General features: G+C 52.4%; 1 pseudogene; it reads right to left on the bottom strand.

Moving 5' to 3' along the window:
- Positions 1-11,084: 11,084 nt before the first annotated feature.
- LOC135535735 (E3 ubiquitin-protein ligase ZNF598-like) overlaps positions 11,085-21,429 on the bottom strand; it is a 51,328-nt pseudogene continuing 40,983 nt past the window's right edge.

Raw genomic sequence — 21,429 nt, 5'->3', positions numbered from 1 at the left:
GAAAGAGATCTGTTACAAAATAAACGAGAAGTGAAATGACATTCAGTGATTGTTAATGGTAAACATTAGGCTTGTAGTCTGAATTGATGCGTCCGCTGCTGTAAGAGCGCGCCGCAGTCTGTCTCTCTGCCTTGGTAGAAATGTTGTCGAACGCAATTTGGAGGGAATACTGCCCGTTTTAACGTCAATCCGCTCATTGTCATGCAGTAATGTTAATCCTTAAGAGTTTAGTGCGTCAATCTCAGTGAGATAATACAAAAATCCCCACCTAAACGTGTCAGTTTAAAGATAGAGATGGTTATTTTTGCCTGGGCTCAATGCACCGCAACCTCCTGCCGGGATTCCGCATCAACGGTGGAAGGTGGTCGAGCTAAAGCAGTGTTTGACAGAACATGAGACATCCCGAAAATCAGAGAACCGTTTGGGCTTCTCCGTTTAGCTCTACGAACCCCACAAGTGTCATAGGACTCCTCTGAAGGTAACCAGGTACCGGTACAAAAACAATCAATATCAATATCAATCAACAATCAATGGAAGTATGGAGGTAGTTTTTGTTAAATATGTCCAAAAAACTACAATATTGCCTGATCTTATATCTCCTAGATATACAGAACCAATCAAACGTTTGGACACACCTACTCATTCAATTATGTTTTATTTTTTAAACTGTTTTCTACATTGTAGAATAATAGTGAAGATGTCAACTATGAAACAACACATGGAATCATGTCGTAACCAAGAAAGTGTTAAACAAATCAAAATATATTTTAAATTTGAGATTCTTCAAAGTAGCCACCCTTTGCCTTGATGACAGCTTTGCACACTCTTGGCATTCTCTCAACCAGCTTCACCTGGAATGCTTTTCCAACATTCTTGAAGGAGTTCCCACATATGCTGAGCACTTGTTGGCTGCTTTTCCATCACTCTGCGATCCAACTCATCCCAAACCATCTCAATTGGGATGAGGTCAGGTGATTGCGGAGGCCAGGTCATCTGATGCAGCACTTCATCACTCTCCTTCATCAAATTGCCCTTACACAGCCTGGAGGTGTGTTGGGTCACTGTCCTGTTGAGAAATCAATGATAGTTCCACTAAGCCCAAACCAGATGGGACGGTGTATCGCTGCAGAATGCTGTGGTAGCCATGCTGGTTAAGTGTGCCTTAAATAAATCACAGACAGTGTCACCAGCATTTCAGTTGAATACATTCAGTGGGACAACCGACTAGGTATCCCCCTTTCCCAAAGCACCCCTACACCATCACACCACCTCCTCCTCCATGCTTCGCGGTGGGAACCACACATGCAGAGATCATCCTTTCACCTACACTGCGTCTCACAAAGACACAGTTGGAACCAAAAATCTCAAATTTGGACTCACCAGATCAAAAGGACAGATTTCCACCGGTCTAATGTCCATTGCTTATGTTTCTTGGCCCAAGCAAGTCTCTTCTTATTGGTGTCATTTAGTAGTGGTTTCTTTGCAGCAATTCAACCATGAAGGCTTGATTCACGCAGTCTCCTCTGAACAGTTGATGTTGAGATGTGTCCGTTACTTGAATTCTGTGAAGCATTTATTTGGGCTGCAATCTGAAGTGAGGTTACCTGTAATCTCTTTGCTTCTTGCCATAATGTGGACTTGGTCTTTTACCAAATAGGGCTGTCTTCTGTATACCACCCCTACCTTGTCACAACACAACTGATTGGCTCAAAAACATTAAGAAGGAAAGGAACTTCACAAATGAACTTTTAACAAGGCACACCTGTTAATTTAAAAGCATTCCATGTGACTACCTCATGAAGCTGGTTGAGAGAATGCCAAGAGTGTGCAAAGCAGCCATCAAGGCAAATATATTTTGATTTATTTAACACTTTTTGGTTACTGCATGATTCCATATGTGTTATTTCATAGTTTTGATGTATTCACTATTATTCTACAACGTAGAAAATAGTAAAAATAAAGAAAAACCCTGGAATGAGTAGGTGTTTCCAAACTTTTGACTGGTACTGTAGGACAGACACTTCAAAAACCTTGTTTCTTGTTTTGCCATTGATGAATGTGTTATTCAATGTGTTTCTATAGGTCATTAGTAGTAATAATAAATATTAAAGGCCAAATTCAATATTTGAAATGGCTCCTTACGGAACACAGTTACTTACTCTACACATCACAGCAGCGTGTCTGTTCTATATCCTATAATTCTATGTTGTGTTGATGTTCTCAGTACTCTAGTCTGAGTGATAGAGGGGTCAGGAGACAGGGAGGAGGGGTCAGGAGACAGGGAGGAGGGGTCTGGTCTGTAGAATAAGGAATCATTTCAGAACAACTCATTTCTGTCCTGTTGATCCTCCTAAACACACTCTGCCTGTGTGTGTGTGTCCACTCCAGTGCTGTTGGTAGTAAAGTATCTCAGTGTGTATTATAGAAGTGGTCGTAAAGCCGTCTGTAGTGCTTCAGTATTATAATAACTCTGTTGGAAATGGACTAATCACATGTGATCTGACCCTGGTTGTTGTTTTTAAAGGTGTAGCACCTCAACGTGCCCATTACGTACAGAGGTCCTTCCATTGTTCTCCTCTCTGAATGCTGTCAGATCACCTCACTGAAATAAAGCAGAACATTTTTCATGACTGGTCTCTGTTGTGTTACTTCTAGAAAGGTCCCCCCTTCTGTTGTGTTACGTCCATTAAGGTCCCCCCTTCTGGTGTGTTACGTCTATAAAGGTCCCCCCCTCTGGTGTGTTACGTCTACAAAGGTCCCCCCTTCTGTTGTGTTACATCTAAAAAGGTCCCCCTTCTGTTGTGTTACGTCTATAAAGGTCCCCCCTTCTGTTGTGTTACATCTAAAAAGGTCCCCCTTCTGGTGTGTTACGTCCATTAAGGTCCCCCCTTCTGTTGTGTTATGTCTATACAGGTCCCCCCTTCTGTTGTGTTACATCTAAAAAGGTCCCCCTTCTGTTGTGTTACGTCCATTAAAAAAAATGTATGTAAATATTCAGACCCTTTGTTTGAGACTCAAAATTGAGGTCAGGTGCTTCCTGTTTCCATTGATCATCCTTGAGATGTTTCTACAACTTGATTGGAGTCCACCTGTGATAAATTCAATTGATTGGACATGATTTGGAAAGGCACACACCTGTCTATATAAGGTCCCACAGAGTATGTCAGAGAAAAAACCAAGCCATGAGGTTGAATGAATTGTCCGTAGAGCTCCGAGACAGGATAGTCTTGAGGCACAGATCTGGGGAAGGAACCAAATCATTTCTGCAGCATTGAAGGTCCAAGAACACAGTGGCCTCCATCATTCTGAAATGGAAGAAGTTTGGAACCACCAAGACTCTTCCTGGACCTGGCCGCCCGGCCAACTGAGCAATCGGGGAAGAAGGGCCTTGGTCAGGGAGGTGACCAAGAACCCAATGGTCACTCTGAAAGAGCTCCAGAGTTCCTCTGTGGAGATGGGAGGACCTTCCAGAAGGATAACCATCCCTGCACAGAAGCCACTCCACTAGGGTAGGGGACAGCAGTATGGTGGAGACTAGGACCTCCTCTAACACTAGGGTAGGGGACAGACTAGGACCTCCTCTAACACTAGGGTAGGGGACAGACTAGGACCTCCTCTAACACTAGGGTAGGGGACAGACTAGGACCTCCTCTAACACTAGGGTAGGGGACAGCAGTATGGTGGAGACTAGGACCTCCTCTAACACTAGGGTAGGGGACAGACTAGGACCTCCTCTAACACTAGGGTAGGGGACAGACTAGGACCTCCTCTAACACTAGGGTAGGGGACAGCAGTATGGTGGAGACTAGGACCTCCTCTAACACTAGGTTAGGGGACAGACTAGGACCTCCTCTAACACTAGGTTAGGGGACAGACTAGGACCTCCTCTAACACTAGGGTAGGGGACAGACTAGGACCTCCTCTAACACTAGGGTAGGGGACAGACTAGGACCTCCTCTAACACTAGGGTAGGAGACAGACTAGGACCTCCTCTAACACTAGGGTAGGGGACAGACTAGGACCTCCTCTAACACTAGGGTAGGGGACAGACTAGGACCTCCTCTAACACTAGGGTAGGGGACAGACTAGGACCTCCTCTAACACTAGGGTAGGAGACAGACTAGGTCTCCTCTAACACTAGGGTAGGAGACAGACTAGGACCTCCTCTAACACTAGGTTAGGGGACAGACTAGGACCTCCTCTAACACTAGGGTAGGGGACAGACTAGAACCTCCTCTAACACTAGGGTAGGGGACAGACTAGGACCTCCTCTAACACTAGGGTAGGAGACAGACTAGGACCTCCTCTAACACTAGGGTAGGGGACAGACTAGGACCTCCTCTAACACTAGGGTAGGGGACAGACTAGGACCTCCTCTAACACTAGGGTAGGGGACAGACTAGGACCTCCTCTAACACTAGGGTAGGGGACAGACTAGGACCTCCTCTAACACTAGGGTAGGGGACAGACTAGGACCTCCTCTAACACTAGGGTAGGGGACAGACTAGGACCTCCTCTAACACTAGGGTAGGAGACAGACTAGGTCTCCTCTAACACTAGGGTAGGGGACAGACTAGGACCTCCTCTAACACTAGGGTAGGGGACAGACTAGGACCTCCTCTAACACTAGGGTAGGGGACAGACTAGGACCTCCTCTAACACTAGGGTAGGGGACAGACTAGGACCTCCTCTAACACTAGGGTAGGGGACAGACTAGGACCTCCTCTAACACTAGGGTAGGAGACAGACTAGGACCTCCTCTAACACTAGGGTAGGGGACAGACTAGGACCTCCTCTAACACTAGGGTAGGGGACAGCAGTATGGTGGAGACAGACTAGGACCTCCTCTAACACTAGGGTAGGGGACAGACTAGGACCTCCTCTAACACTAGGGTAGGGGACAGACTAGGACCTCCTCTAACACTAGGGTAGGGGACAGCAGTATGGTGGAGACTAGGACCTCCTCTAACACTAGGGTAGGGGACAGACTAGGACCTCCTCTAACACTAGGGTAGGAGACAGACTAGGTCTCCTCTAACACTAGGGTAGGGGACAGACTAGGACCTCCTCTAACACTAGGGTAGGGGACAGACTAGGACCTCCTCTAACACTAGGGTAGGGGACAGACTAGGACCTCCTCTAACACTAGGGTAGGAGACAGACTAGGACCTCCTCTAACACTAGGGTAGGAGACAGACTAGGACCTCCTCTAACACTAGGGTAGGGGACAGACTAGGACCTCCTCTAACACTAGGGTAGGGGACAGCAGTATGGTGGAGACAGACTAGGACCTCCTCTAACACTAGGGTAGGGGACAGACTAGGACCTCCTCTAACACTAGGGTAGGGGACAGACTAGGACCTCCTCTAACACTAGGGTAGGAGACAGACTAGGACCTCTAACACTAGGGTAGGGGACAGACTAGGACCTCCTCTAACACTAGGGTAGGGGACAGACTAGGACCTCCTCTAACACTAGGGTAGGGGACAGACTAGGACCTCCTCTAACACTAGGGTAGGGGACAGACTAGGACCTCCTCTAACACTAGGGTAGGGGACAGACTAGGACCTCCTCTAACACTAGGGTAGGGGACAGACGAGGACCTCCTCTAACACTAGGGTAGGAGACAGACTAGGACCTCCTCTAACACTAGGGTAGGGGACAGCAGAGGGTCCGACTGTCTCCCCGAGGGAGTAGCAGAGGGTTCGACTGTCTCCCCGAGGGAGTAGCAGAGAGTCCGACTGTCCCCGAGGGAGTAGCAGAGGGTCCGACTGTCTCCCCGAGGGTGTAGCAGAGGGTCCGACTGTCTCCCCGAGGGAGTAGCAGAGGGTCCGACTGTCTCCGAGGGAGTAGCAGAGGGTCCGACTGTCTCCGAGGGAGTAGCAGAGGGTCCGACTGTCTCCCCGAGGGAGTAGCAGAGGGTCCGACTGTCTCCCGAGGGAGTAGCAGAGGGTCCGACTGTCTCCCCGAGGGAGTAGCAGAGGGTCCGACTGTCTCCCCGAGGGAGTAGCAGAGGGTCCGACTGTCTCCCCGAGGGAGTAGCAGAGGGTCCGACTGTCTCCCCGAGGGAGTAGCAGAGGGTCCGACTGTCTCCCCGAGGGAGTAGCAGAGGGTGACTGTCTCCCCGAGGGAGTAGCAGAGGGTGACTGTCTCCCCGAGGGAGTAGCAAAGGGTCTGTTTCCTCTCCGAGGGAGTAGCAGAGGGTCCGACTGTTTCCTCTCCGAGGGAGTAGCAGAGGATCCGACTGTTTCCTCTCCGAGGGAGTAGCAGAGGGTCCGACTGTTTCCTCTCCGAGGGAGTAGCAGAGGGTCCGACTGTCTCCCCGAGGGAGTAGCAGAGGGTCCGACTGTCTCCCCGAGGGAGTAGCAGAGGGTGCGACTGTCTCCCCGAGGGAGTAGCAGAGGGTGACTGTCTCCCCGAGGGAGTAGCAGAGGGTCCGACTGTCTCCCCGAGGGAGTAGCAGAGGGTCCGACTGTCTCCCCGAGGGAGTAGCAGAGGGTCCGACTGTCTCCTCTCCGAGGGAGTAGCAGAGGGTCCGACTGTCTCCTCTCCGAGGGAGTAGCAGAGGGTCCGACTGTCTCCTCCCCGAGGGAGTAGCAGAGGGTCCGACTGTCTCCTCCCCGAGGGAGTAGCAGAGGGTCCGACTGTTTCCTCCCGAGGAGTAGCAAGGGTCTGTTTCCTCTCCGAGGGAGTAGCAGAGGGTTCGACTGTCTCCGAGGGAGTAGCAGAGGGTCCGACTGTCTCCCGAGGGAGTAGCAGAGGGTCCGACTGTCTCCCCGAGGAGTAGCAGAGGGTCCGACTGTCTCCCCGAGGAGTAGCAGAGGGTCCGACTGTCTCCCCGAGGAGTAGCAGAGGGTCCGACTGTCTCCCCGAGGGAGTAGCAGAGGGTCCGACTGTCTCCCCGAGGGGGAGTAGCAGAGGGTCCGACTGTCTCCCCGAGGAGTAGCAGAGGGTCCGACTGTCTCCCGAGGGAGTAGCAGAGGGTCCGACTGTCTCCCCGAGGGAGTAGCAGAGGGTCCGACTGTCTCCCCGAGGGAGTAGCAGAGGGTCCGACTGTCTCCCCGAGGGAGTAGCAGAGGGTGACTGTCTCCCCGAGGGAGTAGCAGAGGGTGACTGTCTCCCCGAGGGAGTAGCAGAGGGTCCGACTGTTTCCTCTCCGAGGGAGTAGCAGAGGGTCCGACTGTTTCCTCTCCGAGGGAGTAGCAGAGGGTCCGACTGTTTCCTCTCCGAGGGAGTAGCAGAGGGTCCGACTGTCTCCCCGAGGGAGTAGCAGAGGGTCCGACTGTCTCCCCGAGGGAGTAGCAGAGGGTCCGACTGTCTCCTCTCCGAGGGAGTAGCAGAGGGTCCGACTGTCTCCTCCCCGAGGGAGTAGCTGAGGGTCCGACTGTCTCCTCCCCGAGGGAGTAGCAGAGGGTCCGACTGTCTCCTCCCCGAGGGAGTAGCAAAGGGTCTGTTTCCTCTCCGAGGGAGTAGCAGAGGGTTCGACTGTCTCCGAGGGAGTAGCAGAGGGTCCGACTGTCTCCCCGAGGGAGTAGCAGAGGGTCCGACTGTCTCCCCGAGGGAGTAGCAGAGGGTCCGACTGTCTCCCCGAGGGAGTAGCAGAGGGTTCGACTGTCTCCCCGAGGGAGTAGCAGAGGGTCCGACTGTCTCCCCGAGGGAGTAGCAGAGGGTCCGACTGTCTCCCCGAGGGAGTAGCAGAGGGTCCGACTGTCTCCCCGAGGGAGTAGCAGAGGGTCCGACTGTCTCCCCGAGGGAGTAGCAGAGGTCCGACTGTCTCCCCGAGGGAGTAGCAGAGGTCCGACTGTCTCCCCGAGGGAGTAGCAGAGGGTCCGACTGTCTCCCCGAGGGAGTAGCAGAGGGTCCGACTGTCTCCCCGAGGGAGTAGCAGAGGGTCCGACTGTCTCCCCGAGGGAGTAGCAGAGGGTCCGACTGTTTCCTCCCCGAGGGAGTAGCAGAGGGTCCGACTGTTTCCTCCCCGAGGGAGTAGCAGAGGGTCCGACTGTCTCCTCCCCGAGGGAGTAGCAGAGGGTCCGACTGTCTCCTCCCCGAGGGAGTAGCAGAGGGTCCGACTGTCTCCTCCCGAGGAGTAGCTGAGGGTCCGACTGTCTCCTCCCGAGGGAGTAGCAGAGGGTCCGACTGTCTCCTCCCGAGGGAGTAGCAGAGGGTCCGACTGTCTCCTCCCGAGGGAGTAGCAGAGGGTCCGACTGTCTCCTCCCGAGGGAGTAGCAGAGGGTCCGACTGTCTCCTCCCGAGGGAGTAGCAGAGGGTCCGACTGTCTCCCCGAGGGAGTAGCAGAGGGTCCGACTGTCTCCCCGAGGAGTAGCAGAGGGTCCGACTGTCTCCCGAGGGAGTAGCAGAGGGTCCGACTGTCTCCCCGAGGGAGTAGCAGAGGGTCCGACTGTCTCCCCGAGGGAGTAGCAGAGGGTCCGACTGTCTCCGCGAGGGAGTAGCAGAGGGTCCGACTGTCTCCTCTCCGAGGGAGTAGCAGAGGGTCCGACTGTCTCCTCTCCGAGGGAGTAGCAGAGGGTCCGACTGTCTCCTCTCCGAGGGAGTAGCAGAGGGTCCGACTGTCTCCTCCCGAGGGAGTAGCAGAGGGTCCGACTGTCTCCTCCCCGAGGGAGTAGCTGAGGGTCCGACTGTCTCCTCCCCGAGGGAGTAGCAGAGGGTCCGACTGTTTCCTCCCCGAGGGAGTAGCAGAGGGTACGACTGTCTCCTCCCCGAGGGAGTAGCAGAGGGTCCGACTGTCTCCTCCCCGAGGGAGTAGCAGAGGGTCCGACTGTCTCCTCTCCGAGGGAGTAGCAGAGGGTCCGACTGTCTCCTCTCCGAGGGAGTAGCAGAGGGTCCGACTGTTTCCTCTCCGAGGGAGTAGCAGAGGGTCCGACTGTCTCCTCTCCGAGGGAGTAGCAGAGGGTCCGACTGTTTCCTCTCCGAGGAGTAGCAGAGGGTCCGACTGTTTCCTCTCCGAGGGAGTAGCAGAGGTCCGACTGTCTCCCCGACTGTCTCCCCGAGTAGCAGAGGGTCCGACTGTCTCCCCGAGGAGTAGCAGAGGGTCCGACTGTCTCCCCGAGGTAGTAGCAGAGGGTCCGTCTGTCTCCCCGAGGGAGTAGCAGAGGGTCCGACTGTCTCCCCGAGGGAGTAGCAGAGGGTCCGACTGTCTCCCCGAGGGAGTAGCAGAGGGTCCGACTGTCTCCCCGAGGGGAGTAGCAGAGGGTCCGACTGTCTCCCTCCGAGGGGAGTAGCAGAGGGTCCGACTGTCTCCCCGAGGAGTAGCAGAGGGTCCGACTGTCTCCCGAGGGAGTAGCAGAGGGTCCGACTGTCTCCCCGAGGGAGTAGCAGAGGGTCCGACTGTCTCCCCGAGGGAGTAGCAGAGGGTCCGACTGTCTCCCCGAGGAGTAGCAGAGGGTCCGACTGTCTCCCCGAGGGAGTAGCAGAGGGTCCGACTGTCTCCCCGAGGGAGTAGCAGAGGGTCCGACTGTCTCCCGAGGGAGTAGCAGAGGGTCCGACTGTCTCCCCGAGGGAGTAGCAGAGGGTCCGACTGTCTCCCCGAGGGAGTAGCAGAGGGTTCGACTGTCTCCCCGAGGGTAGCAGTCCCGAGCAGAGGGTCCGACTGTCTCCCCGAGGGAGTAGCAGAGGGTCCGACTGTCTCCCCGAGGGAGTAGCAGAGGGTCCGACTGTCTCCCCGAGGAGTAGCAGAGGTCCGACTGTCTCCCCGAGGGAGTAGCAGAGGGTCCGACTGTCTCCTCTCCGAGGAGTAGCAGAGGGTCCGACTGTCTCCTCTCCGAGGAGTAGCAGAGGGTCCGACTGTCTCCTCCCCGAGGGAGTAGCTGAGGGTCCGACTGTCTCCTCCCCGAGGGAGTAGCAGAGGGTCCGACTGTCTCCTCCCCGAGGGAGTAGCAGAGGGTCCGACTGTCTCCTCTCCGAGGGAGTAGCAGAGGGTCCGACTGTCTCCTCTCCGAGGGAGTAGCAGAGGGTCCGACTGTCTCCTCTCCGAGGAGTAGCAGAGGTCCGACTGTCTCCTCTCCGAGGAGTAGCAGAGGTCCGACTGTCTCCTCTCCGAGGGAGTAGCAGAGGGTCCGACTGTCTCCTCTCCGAGGGAGTAGCAGAGGGTCCGACTGTCTCCCCGAGGGAGTAGCAGAGGGTCCGACTGTCTCCCCGAGGGAGTAGCAGAGGGTCCGACTGTCTCCCGAGGAGTAGCAGAGGGTCCGACTGTCTCCCCGAGGGAGTAGCAGAGGGTCCGACTGTCTCCCCGAGGAGTAGCAGAGGGTCCGACTGTCTCCCCGATGGAGTAGCAGAGGGTCCGACTGTCTCCCCGAGGGAGTAGCAGAGGGTCCGACTGTCTCCCCGAGGGAGTAGCAGAGGGTCCGACTGTCTCCCCGAGGAGTAGCAGAGGGTCCGACTGTCTCCCCGAGGAGTAGCAGAGGGTCCGACTGTCTCCCCGAGGGAGTAGCAGAGGTCCGACTGTCTCCCCGAGGAGTAGCAGAGGGTCCGACTGTCTCCCCGAGGAGTAGCAGAGGGTCCGACTGTCTCCCCGAGGAGTAGCAGAGGGTCCGACTGTCTCCCGAGGGAGTAGCAGAGGGTCCGACTGTCTCCCCGAGGAGTAGCAGAGGGTCCGACTGTCTCCCCGAGGGAGTAGCAGAGGGTCCGACTGTCTCCCCGAGGGAGTAGCAGTCTCCCCGAGGGTCCAGACTGTCTCTCCCGAGGGAGTAGCAGAGGGTCCGACTGTCTCCCCGAGGAGTAGCAGAGGGTCCGACTGTCTCCCCGAGGGAGTAGCAGAGGGTCCGACTGTCTCCCCGAGGGAGTAGCAGAGGGTCCGACTGTCTCCCCGAGGGAGTAGCAGAGGGTCCGACTGTCTCCCCGAGGGAGTAGCAGAGGGTTTCGACTGTCTCCGAGGGAGTAGCAGAGGGTCCGACTGTCTCCGAGGGAGTAGCAGAGGGTCCGACTGTCTCCGAGGGAGTAGCAGAGGGTCCGACTGTCTCCCCGAGGGAGTAGCAGAGGGTCCGACTGTCTCCCCGAGGGAGTAGCAGAGGGTTCGACTTAATAAACTCTCCTCAGTCATCAAACCTGATCAAAGAACCAACGCGTCACTCCTTCAACACTTTATCAACATCATGGAAACGTGATCAGAAGAGAGGGGGGAGAAAAATCAAATATATAGAACCATTCTTCTTATTAATACACAACATGTGGTACTTGTAGGGCCCTCCAGGTTCGGGTCGCCAGGCTGGGTCCAGGTCCAGCCGGAATCACACCGGGAATCAGGTCAACATCTGGCAACCAGAATTCAGTTCAACCTCCTGCTGGCCCCAGCCTCGCCATCAAATACACTACCCAACGTCCTCTCTGGCCATGGTCACCATGGAAACAGGCTCCTCCTGAATGGCAACAGGCAGGGCTGTGATTGGGCAGTGCGCATGTCTGTCCCAGGCCAGGGCTAGCTGATGATGCGGCTGATGTCCTGCAGGGAGGGGAAGTCCTCGTTGTCCCCCAGGTGCAAGGTCTTATGGGAGTTGAAGTCTTTAGGGTCCAGCACTTGGCAGCAGGTGGGGCATACCTGGCAGTCCAGCGCGGCTGCATTAGAGATGGCGCTGGAGGGGGTCTGCCAGGCACTCTTCCTGTTCTTCCTGGTCCCGCCCCCTCCCCGTCTTTCCATGGCCCGGTCGTCTGCGTGGGCCGTCAGCAGCTCCTGCTGTTTCCTCGTGTCAGGAAGTAGCACCAGCAGCTCATTGAAGACGCCGCCAAAGTTGTCCCCTAACAGAGTCCTACAGCTCTGGTGGTACAGCACAGCTGACATCAGACCCTGTTAGAGAGAGAGAGATGTTACCGACGTCACTGTCCCCATGGCAACATGCTGCTGCTGTGTCACGTACACGTGTAAATACAGAACACATTTAAATACTTTTATAAACAGTTTCATACCAATACAAATAGACTAGCCTGCTGGTCTTACTGGGTCTATAGGAACATTAGCCTGCTGGCCTTACTGAGTCTATAGGAACATTAGCCTGCTGGTCTTACTGGGTCTATAGGAACATTAGCCTGCTGGTCTTACTGAGTCTATAGGAACATTAGCCTGCTGGCCTTACTGAGTATATAGGAACATTAGCCTGCTGGCCTTACTGAGTCTATAGGAACATTAGCCTGCTGGCCTTACTGAGTCTATAGGAACATTAGCCTGCTGGCCTTATTGAGTCTATAGGAACATTAGCCTGCTGGCCTTACTGGGTCTATAGGAACATTAGCCTGCTGGCCTTATTGAGTCTATAGGAACATTAGCCTGCTGGTCTTACTGAGTCTATAGGAACATTAGCCTGCTGGCCTTACTGAGTCTATAGGAACATTAGCCTGCTGGTCTTACTGAGTCTATAGGAACATTATAGCCTGCTGGTCTTACTGGGTCTATAGGAACATTAGCCTGCTGGTCTTACTGAGTCTATAGGAACATTAGCCTGCTGGTCTTACTGAGTCTATAGGAACATTAGCCTGCTGGTCTTACTGGGTCTATAGGAACATTAGCCTGCTGGTCTTACTGGGTCTATAGGAACATTAGCCTGCTGGTCTTACTGAGTCTATAGGAACATTAGCCTGCTGGTCTTACTGGGTCTATAGGAACATTAGCCTGCTGGTCTTACTGGGTCTATAGGAACATTAGCCTGCTGGTCTTACTGAGTCTATAGGAACATTAGCCTGCTGGCCTTACTGAGTCTATAGGAACATTAGCCTGCTGGTCTTACTGGGTCTATAGGAACATTAGCCTGCTGGTCTTACTGAGTCTATAGGAACATTAGCCTGTTGGTCTTACTGGGTCTATAGGAACATTAGCCTGCTGGTCTTACTGGGTCTATAGGAACATTAGCCTGCTGGTCTTACTGAGTCTATAGGAACATTAGCCTGCTGGTCTTAGGGTTAAGGGGGGGGGTTAAGGTTAGTAGGAGTCAGGGTTAGGGGGGGTTAAGGTGAGGAGTCAGGGTTAGGGGGCGTTAAGGTCAGGAGTCAGGGTTAGGGGGGTTAAGGTCAGGAGTCAGGGTTAGGGGGGTTAAGGTTAGGAGTCAGGGTTAGGGGGTTAAGGTTAGGAGTCAGGGTTAGGGGGTTAAGGTAAAGAGTCAGGGTTAGGGGGGTTAAGTTTTGGAGTCAGGGTTAAGTTTAGGAGTTAAGTTTAGGAGTCAGGGTTAGGAGTCAGGGTTAGGAGTCAGGGTTAGGAGTCAGGGTTAGGAGTCAGGGTTAGGAGTCAGGGTTAGGGGGTTTAAGGTCAGGAGTCAGGGTTAGGGGGGGTAAAAGTTAGGAGTCAGGGTTAGGGGGGTTAAGGTAAAGAGTCAGGGTTAGGGGGGTTAAGGTAAAGAGTCAGGGTTAGGGGGGTTAAGGTTAGGAGTCAGGGTTAGGAGTCAGGGTTAGGAGTCAGGGTTAGGGGGTTAAGGTCAGGAGTCAGGGTTAGGGGGGTTAAGGTCACGAGTCAGGGTTAGGGGGGTTAAGGTTAGGAGTCAGGGTTAGGGGGTTAAGGTTAGGAGTCAGGGTTAGGGGGGTTAAGGTAAAGAGTCAGGGTTAGGGGTTAAGGTAAAGAGTCAGGGTTAGGAGTCAGGGTTAGGAGTCAGGGTTAGGAGTCAGGGTTAGGGGGTTTAAGGTCAGGAGTCAGGGTTAGGGGGGTTAAGGTAAAGAGTCAGGGTTAGGAGTCAGGGTTAGGAGTCAGGGTTAAGGTTAGGAGTCAGGGTTAGGGGGGTTAAGGTCAGGAGTCAGGGTTAGGGGGGTTAAGGTTAGGAGTCAGGGTTAGGGGGTTAAGGTAAAGAGTCAGGGTTAGGGGGTTAAGGTAAAGAGTCAGGGTTAGGGGGGTTAAGGTAAAGAGTCAGGGTTAGGGGGTTAAGGTAAAGAGTCAGGGTTAGGGGGTTAAGGTTAGGAGTCAGGGTTAGGAGTCAGGGTTAAAGTTAGGAGTCAGGGTTAGGAGTCAGGGTTAGGAGTCAGGGTTAGGAGTCAGGGTTAGGGGGGTTAAGGTTAGGAGTCAGGGTTAGGAGTCAGGGTTAGGAGTCAGGGTTAGGGGGGTTAAGGTTAGGAGTCAGGGTTAGGAGTCAGGGTTAGGGGGGTTAAAGGTCAGGGTTAGGGGGGTTAAAGGTCAGGAGTCAGGATTAGGGGGTTAAAGGTCAGGAGTCAGGATTAGGGGGTTAAGGTCAGGATATGGGGGTTAAGGTCAGGAGTCAGGATTAGGGGGTTAAGGTCAGGATATGGGGGTTAAGGTCAGGATTAGGGGGTTAAGGTCAGGAGTAGGGGGTTAAGGTCAGGAGTCAGAATTAGGGGGGTTAAGGTCAGGATTAGGGGGTTAAGGTCAGGATTAGGGGGTTAAGGTCAGGATTAGGGGGGTTAAGGTCAGGATTAGGGGGTTAAGGTCAGGAGTCAGGATTAGGGGGTTAAGGTCAGGAGTCAGGATTAGGGGGTTAAGGTCAGGAGTCAGGATTAGGGGGTTAAGGTCAGGAGTCAGGATTAGGGGGTTAAGGTCAGGAGTCAGGATTAGGGGGTTAAGGTCAGGAGTCAGGATTAGGGGGTTAAGGTCAGGAGTCAGGATTAGGGGGTTAAGGTCAGGAGTCAGGATTAGGGGGTTAAGGTCAGGAGTCAGGATTAGGGGGTTAAGGTCAGGAGTCAGGATTAGGGGGTTAAGGTCAGGAGTCAGGATTAGGGGGTTAAGGTCAGGAGTCAGGATTAGGGGGTCAGGAGTCAGGATTAGGGGGTCAGGAGTCAGGATTAGGGGGTCAGGAGTCAGGATTAGGGGGGTCAGGAGTCAGGGCTAGGGGGGTCAGGAGTCAGGGTTAGGAGGGGTTAAGGTCAGGAGTCAGGGCTAGCGGGGTTAAGGTCAGGGGTCAGGGCTAGGGGGTTAAGGTCAGGGGTCAGGGCTAGGGGGGTTAAGGTCAGGGGTCAGGGCTAGGGGGGTCAGGAGTCAGGGCTAGGGGGGGTCAGGAGTCAGGGCTAGGGGGGTCAGGAGTCAGGGTTAGGGGGGTTAAGGTCAGGAGTCAGGGCTAGGGGGTTAAGGTCAGGGGTCAGGGCTAGGGGGGTCAGGAGTCAGGGCTTACCTGTCTAAACTGTCCAGAGTAATCCTTGAACTGGTTGAATCGTGACTGGTCGTTCTGCAGGAGGTTCTTAATGGACTGGATCAGTTCCATGTTCCTCTGCTGGAAGTTCTCTGGAGCCAGGTACACCCCCGGGGACTGGGGAGAACTGTACACACACCCCCCCCATATGGAGTCATTTAGAACACACAGTTTGAATCAAATATGTGTTGTTGTGTCTGTAAAGGTGGTGGCCTGTCTGGTCTGTAAAGGTGATGTAGTGGTCTGTGTCTGGTCTGTAAAGGTGATGTAGTGGTCTGTGTCTGGTCTGTAAAGGTGATGTAGTGGTCTGTAAAGGTGATGTAGTGGTCTGTGTCTCGTCTGTAAAGGTGGTGGCCTGTCTAGTCTGTAAAGGTGATGTAGTGGTCTGTGTCTCGTCTGTAAAGGTGATGTAGTGGTCTGTGTCTCGTCTGTAAAGGTGATGTAGTGGTCAGTGTCTCGTCTGTAAAGGTGATGTAGTGGTCTGTGTCTCGTCTGTAAAGGTGATGTAGTGGTCAGTGTCTCGTCTGTAAAGGTGATGTAGTGGTCTGTGTCTCGTCTGTAAAGGTGATGTAGTGGTCTGTGTCTCGTCTGTAAAGGTGATGTAGTGGTCAGTGTCTCGTCTGTAAAGGTGATGTAGTGGTCAGTGTCTCGTCTGTAAAGGTGATGTAGTGGTCTGTGTCTAGTCTGTAAAGGTGATGTGGTGGTCTGTAAAGGTGATGTAGTGGTCTGTGTCTCGTCTGTAAAGGTGATGTAGTGGTCTGTGTCTCGTCTGTAAAGGTGATGTAGTGGTCTGTGTCTAGTCTGTAAAGGTGATGTGGTGGTCTGTAAAGGTGATGTAGTGGTCAGTGTCTCGTCTGTAAAGGTGATGTAGTGGTCTGTGTCTCGTCTGTAAAGGTGATGTAGTGGTCTGTGTCTCGTCTGTAAAGGTGATGTAGTGGTCTGTGTCTCGTCTGTAAAGGTGATGTAGTGGTCTGTGTCTAGTCTGTAAAGGTGATGTAGTGGTCTGTGTCTCGTCTGTAAAGGTGATGTAGTGGTCAGTGTCTAGTCTGTAAAGGTGATGTAGTGGTCTGTGTCTCGTCTGTAAAGGTGATGTAGTGGTCAGTGTCTCGTCTGTAAAGGTGATGTAGTGGTCTGTGTCTCGTCTGTAAAGGTGATGTAGTGGTCTGTGTCTCGTCTGTAAAGGTGATGTAGTGGTCAGTGTCTCGTCTGTAAAGGTGATGTAGTGGTCTGTGTCTCGTCTGTAAAGGTGATGTAGTGGTCTGTGTCTCGTCTGTAAAGGTGATGTAGTGGTCTGTGTCTCTGTCTGTAAAGGTGATGTAGTGGTCTGTGTCTCGTCTGTAAAGGTGATGTAGTGGTCTGTGTCTCGTCTGTAAAGGTGATGTAGTGGTCTGTGTCTCGTCTGTAAAGGTGATGTAGTGGTCTGTGTCTAGTCTGTAAAGGTGATGTGGTGGTCTGTAAAGGTGATGTAGTGGTCAGTGTCTCGTCTGTAAAGGTGATGTAGTGGTCTGTGTCTCGTCTGTAAAGGTGATGTAGTGGTCTGTGTCTAGTCTGTAAAGGTGATGTAGTGGTCAGTGTCTCGTCTGTAAAGGTGATGTAGTGGTCAGTGTCTCGTCTGTAAAGGTGATGTAGTGGTCTGTGTCTCGTCTGTAAAGGTGATGTAGTGGTCTGTGTCTAGTCTGTAAAGGTGATGTAGTGGTCTGTGTCTAGTCTGTAAAGGTGATGTAGTGGTCTGTGTCTCGTCTGTAAAGGTGATGTAGTGGTCTGTGTCTCGTCTGTAAAGGTGATGTAGTGGTCTGTGTCTAGTCTGTAAAGGTGATGTAGTGGTCTGTGTCTAGTCTGTAAAGGTGATGTAGTGGTCTGTGTCTCGTCTGTAAAGGTGATGTAGTGGTCTGTGTCTCGTCTGTAAAGGTGATGTAGTGGTCTGTGTCTCGTCTGTAAAGGTGATGTAGTGGTCAGTGTCTCGTCTGTAAAGGTGATGTAGTGGTCTGTGTCTCGTCTGTAAAGGTGATGTAGTGGTCTGTGTCTCGTCTGTAAAGGTGATGTAGTGGTCTGTGTCTCGTCTGTAAAGGTGATGTAGTGGTCTGTGTCTCGTCTGTAAAGGTGATGTAGTGGTCTGTGTCTCGTCTGTAAAGGTGATGTAGTGGTCTGTGTCTCGTCTGTAAAGGTGATGTAGTGGTCTGTGTCTCGTCTGTAAAGGTGATGTAGTGGTCTGTGTCTCGTCTGTAAAGGTGATGTAGTGGTCTGTGTCTCGTCTGTAAAGGTGATGTAGTGGTCTGTGTCTCGTCTGTAAAGGTGATGTAGTGGTCTGTGTCTCGTCTGTAAAGGTGATGTAGTGGTCTGTGTCTCGTCTGTAAAGGTGATGTAGTGGTCTGTGTCTCGTCTGTAAAGGTGATGTAGTGGTCTGTGTCTCGTCTGTAAAGGTGATGTAGTGGTCTGTGTCTCGTCTGTAAAGGTGATGTAGTGGTCTGTGTCTCGTCTGTAAAGGTGATGTAGTGGTCTGTGTCTCGTCTGTAAAGGTGATGTAGTGGTCTGTGTCTCGTCTGTAAAGGTGATGTAGTGGTCTGTGTCTCGTCTGTAAAGGTGATGTAGTGGTCTGTGTCTCGTCTGTAAAGGTGATGTAGTGGTCAGTGTCTAGTCTGTAAAGGTGATGTAGTGGTCTGTGTCTCGTCTGTAAAGGTGATGTAGTGGTCTGTGTCTAGTCTGTAAAGGTGATGTAGTGGTCTGTGTCTGGTCTGTAAAGGTGATGTAGTGGTCTGTGTCTCGTCTGTAAAGGTGATGTAGTGGTCAGTGTCTCGTCTGTAAAGGTGATGTAGTGGTCTGTGTCTAGTCTGTAAAGGTGATGTAGTGGTCAGTGTCTAGTCTGTAAAGGTGTTGTGATGTCTGGTCTGTAAAGGTGTTGTGATGTCTGGTCTGTAAAGGTGTTGTGATGTCTGGTCTGTAAAGGTGATGTGATGTCTGGTCTGTAAAGGTGATGTCATGTCTGGCCGCCTGTAAAGGTGATGTCATGTTTGGCCGCCTGTAAAGGTGATGTCATGTCTGGCCACCTGTAAAGGTGATGTCATGTCTGGCCGCCTGTAAAGGTGATGTCATGTTTGGCCGCCTGTAAAGGTGATGTCATGTCTGGCCACCTGTAAAGGTGATGTCATGTCTGGCCACCTGTAAAGGTGATGTCATGTCTGGCCGCCTGTAAAGATGATGTCATGTCTGGCCGCCTGTAAAGGTGATGTCATGTCTGGCCGCCTGTAAAGGTGATGTCATGTCTGGCTGCCTGTAAAGGTGATGTCATGTCTGGCCGCCTGTAAAGGTGATGTCATGTCTGGCCGCCTGTAAAGGTGATGTCATGTCTGGCCACCTGTAAAGGTGATGTCATGTCTGGCCGCCTGTAAAGGTGATGTCATGTCTGGCCGCCTGTAAAGGTGATGTCATGTCTGGCCGCCTGTAAAGGTGATGTCATGTCTGGCCGCCTGTAAAGGTGATGTCTGGCCGCCTGTAAAGGTGATGTGATGGTTGGTCTGTAAAGGTGATGTGATGGTTGGTCTGTAAAGGTGATGTGATGGTTGGTCTGTAAAGGTGATGTGATGTCTGGTCTGTAAAGGTGATGTCTGGTCTGTAAAGGTGATGTGATGGTTGGTCTGTAAAGGTGATGTGATGGTTGGTCTGTAAAGGTGATGTCTGGTCTGTAAAGGTGATGTGATGGTTGGTCTGTAAAGGTGATGTGATGTCTGGTCTGTAAAGGTGATGTCTGGTCTGTAAAGGTGATGTGATGGTTGGTCTGTAAAGGTGATGTCTGGTCTGTAAAGGTGATGTGATGGTTGGTCTGTAAAGGTGATGTGATGGTTGGTCTGTAAAGGTGATGTGATGTCTGGCCTGTAAAGGTGATGTCTGGTCTGTAAAGGTGATGTCTGGTCTGTAAAGGTGATGTGATGGTTGGTCAGTAAAGGTGACGTGATGTCTGGTCTGTAAAGGTGATGTCTGGTCTGTAAAGGTGATGTGATGGTTGGTCTGTAAAGGTGATGTGATGGTTGGTCTGTAAAGGTGATGTGATGTCTGGTCTGTAAAGGTGATGTGATGGTTGGTCTGTAAAGGTGATGTCTGGCCTGTAAAGGTGATGTCTGGTCTGTAAAGGTGATGTGATGGTTGGTCTGTAAAGGTGATGTGATGTCTGGTCTGTAAAGGTGATGTGATGGTTGGTCTGTAAAGGTGATGTCTGGTCTGTAAAGGTGATGTCTGGTCTGTAAAGGTGATGTGATGGTTGGTCTGTAAAGGTGATGTCTGGTCTGTAAAGGTGATGTGATGTCTGGTCTGTAAAGGTGATGTGATGTCTGGTCTGTAAAGGTGATGTGATGTCTGGTCTGTAAAGGTGATGTCTGGCCTGTAAAGGTGATGTGATGGTTGGTCTGTAAAGGTGATGTGATGTCTGGTCTGTCTGTCTCACCGGGGGCTGGATGCAGGGGGGGCAGGCTCCACCACGTTGCTGTTGAGGGGGATGCCGGTAAACCCTGGGGGGGGCTTACTGGGAGGGGTGGCGCTGCCCTGGTCGGGGGGAGGGGGGGACAGGTTTCTGGGGGGGGCAGAACTCTTCAGGACGAAGGAACTTTTAAAGCCTGGAGGAGACAAACAGCATGGTCAAGATCACTACATTATCACTGTTACTATCATCCATAACCCCAACTTAAAGCCTGGAGGAGACAACATGGTCAGCATCACTACATTATCACTGTTACTATCATCCATAACCCCAACTTAAAGCCTGGAGGAGACAACATGGTCAGCATCACTACATTATCACTGTTACTATCATCCATAACCCCAACTTAAAGCCTGGAGGAGACAACATGGTCAACATCACTACATTATCACTGTTACTATCATCCATTACCCCAACTTAAAGCCTGGAGGAGACAACATGATCAACATCACTACATTATCACTGTTACTATCATCCATTACCCCAACTTAAAGCTGCAATTTGGAACTTTGGTCACAACTAAATTCACATAGAAAAGTATGTTAAAGATCTGTCATTATCATTGACAGCAAGTCTAAGAAACATCCATTGCAAAATAATGGACAAGTTCCAACTTCAAAGACTAATGTACCTCATAGACCAACACATCCTCACTGCTGAGACGTTACGCCCTCATAGACCAACACACCCTCACTGCTGAGACGTTACGCCCTCATAGACCAACACACCCTCACTGCTGAGACGTTACGCCCTCATAGACCAACAAATCCTCACTGCTGAGACGTTACGCCCACATAGACCAACACATCCTCACTGCTGAGACGTTACGCCCTCATAGACCAACACACCCTCACTGCTGAGACGTTACGCCTCATAGACCAACACACCCTCACTGCTGAGACGTTACGCCTCATAGACCAACACATCCTCACTGCTGAGACGTTACGCCCTCATAGACCAACACACCCTCACTGCTGAGACGTTACGCCCTCATAGACCAACACACCCTCACTGCTGAGACGTTACACCCTCATAGACCAACACACCCTCACTGCTGAGACGTTACGCCCTCATAGACCAACACATCCTCACTGCTGAGACGTTACGCCCTCATAGACCAACACATCCTCACTGCTGAGACGTTACGCCCTCATAGACCAACACGTTACGCCCTCATAGACCAACACATCCTCACTGCTGAGACGTTACGCCCTCATAGACCAACACATCCTCACTGCTGAGACGTTACGCCCTCATAGACCAACACACCCTCACTGCTGAGACGTTACGCCCTCACTGCTGAGACGTTACGCCCTCATAGACCAACACACCCTCACTGCTGAGATGTTACGCCCTCACTGCTGAGACGTTACGCCCTCATAGACCAACACGTTACGCCCTCATAGACCAACACGTCCTCACTGCTGAGACGTTACGCCCTCACTGCTGAGACGTTACGCCCTCATAGACCAACACACCCTCACTGCTGAGACGTTACGCCCTCATAGACCAACACACCCTCACTGCTGAGACGTTACGCCCTCATAGACCAACACATCCTCACTGCTGAGACGTTACGCCCTCATAGACCAACACACCCTCACTGCTGAGACGTTACGCCCTCATAGACCAACACATCCTCACTGCTGAGACGTTACGCCCTCATAGACCAACACACCCTCACTGCTGAGACGTTACGCCCTCATAGACCAACACATCCTCACTGCTGAGACGTTACGCCCTCATAGACCAACACATCCTCACTGCTGAGACGTTACGCCCTCATAGACCAACACATCCTCACTGCTGAGACGTTACGCCCTCATAGACCAACCCTTTACGCCCTCATAGACCAACACACCCTCACTGCTGAGACGTTACGCCCTCATAGACCAA

Source organism: Oncorhynchus masou, unplaced genomic scaffold, assembly GCF_036934945.1.
Source record: "Oncorhynchus masou masou isolate Uvic2021 unplaced genomic scaffold, UVic_Omas_1.1 unplaced_scaffold_506, whole genome shotgun sequence".
NCBI lineage: Eukaryota > Metazoa > Chordata > Actinopteri > Salmoniformes > Salmonidae > Oncorhynchus > Oncorhynchus masou.
Note: the sequence above shows the minus strand (reverse complement) of the source record. Positions and strands in the feature narration are given on the sequence as shown.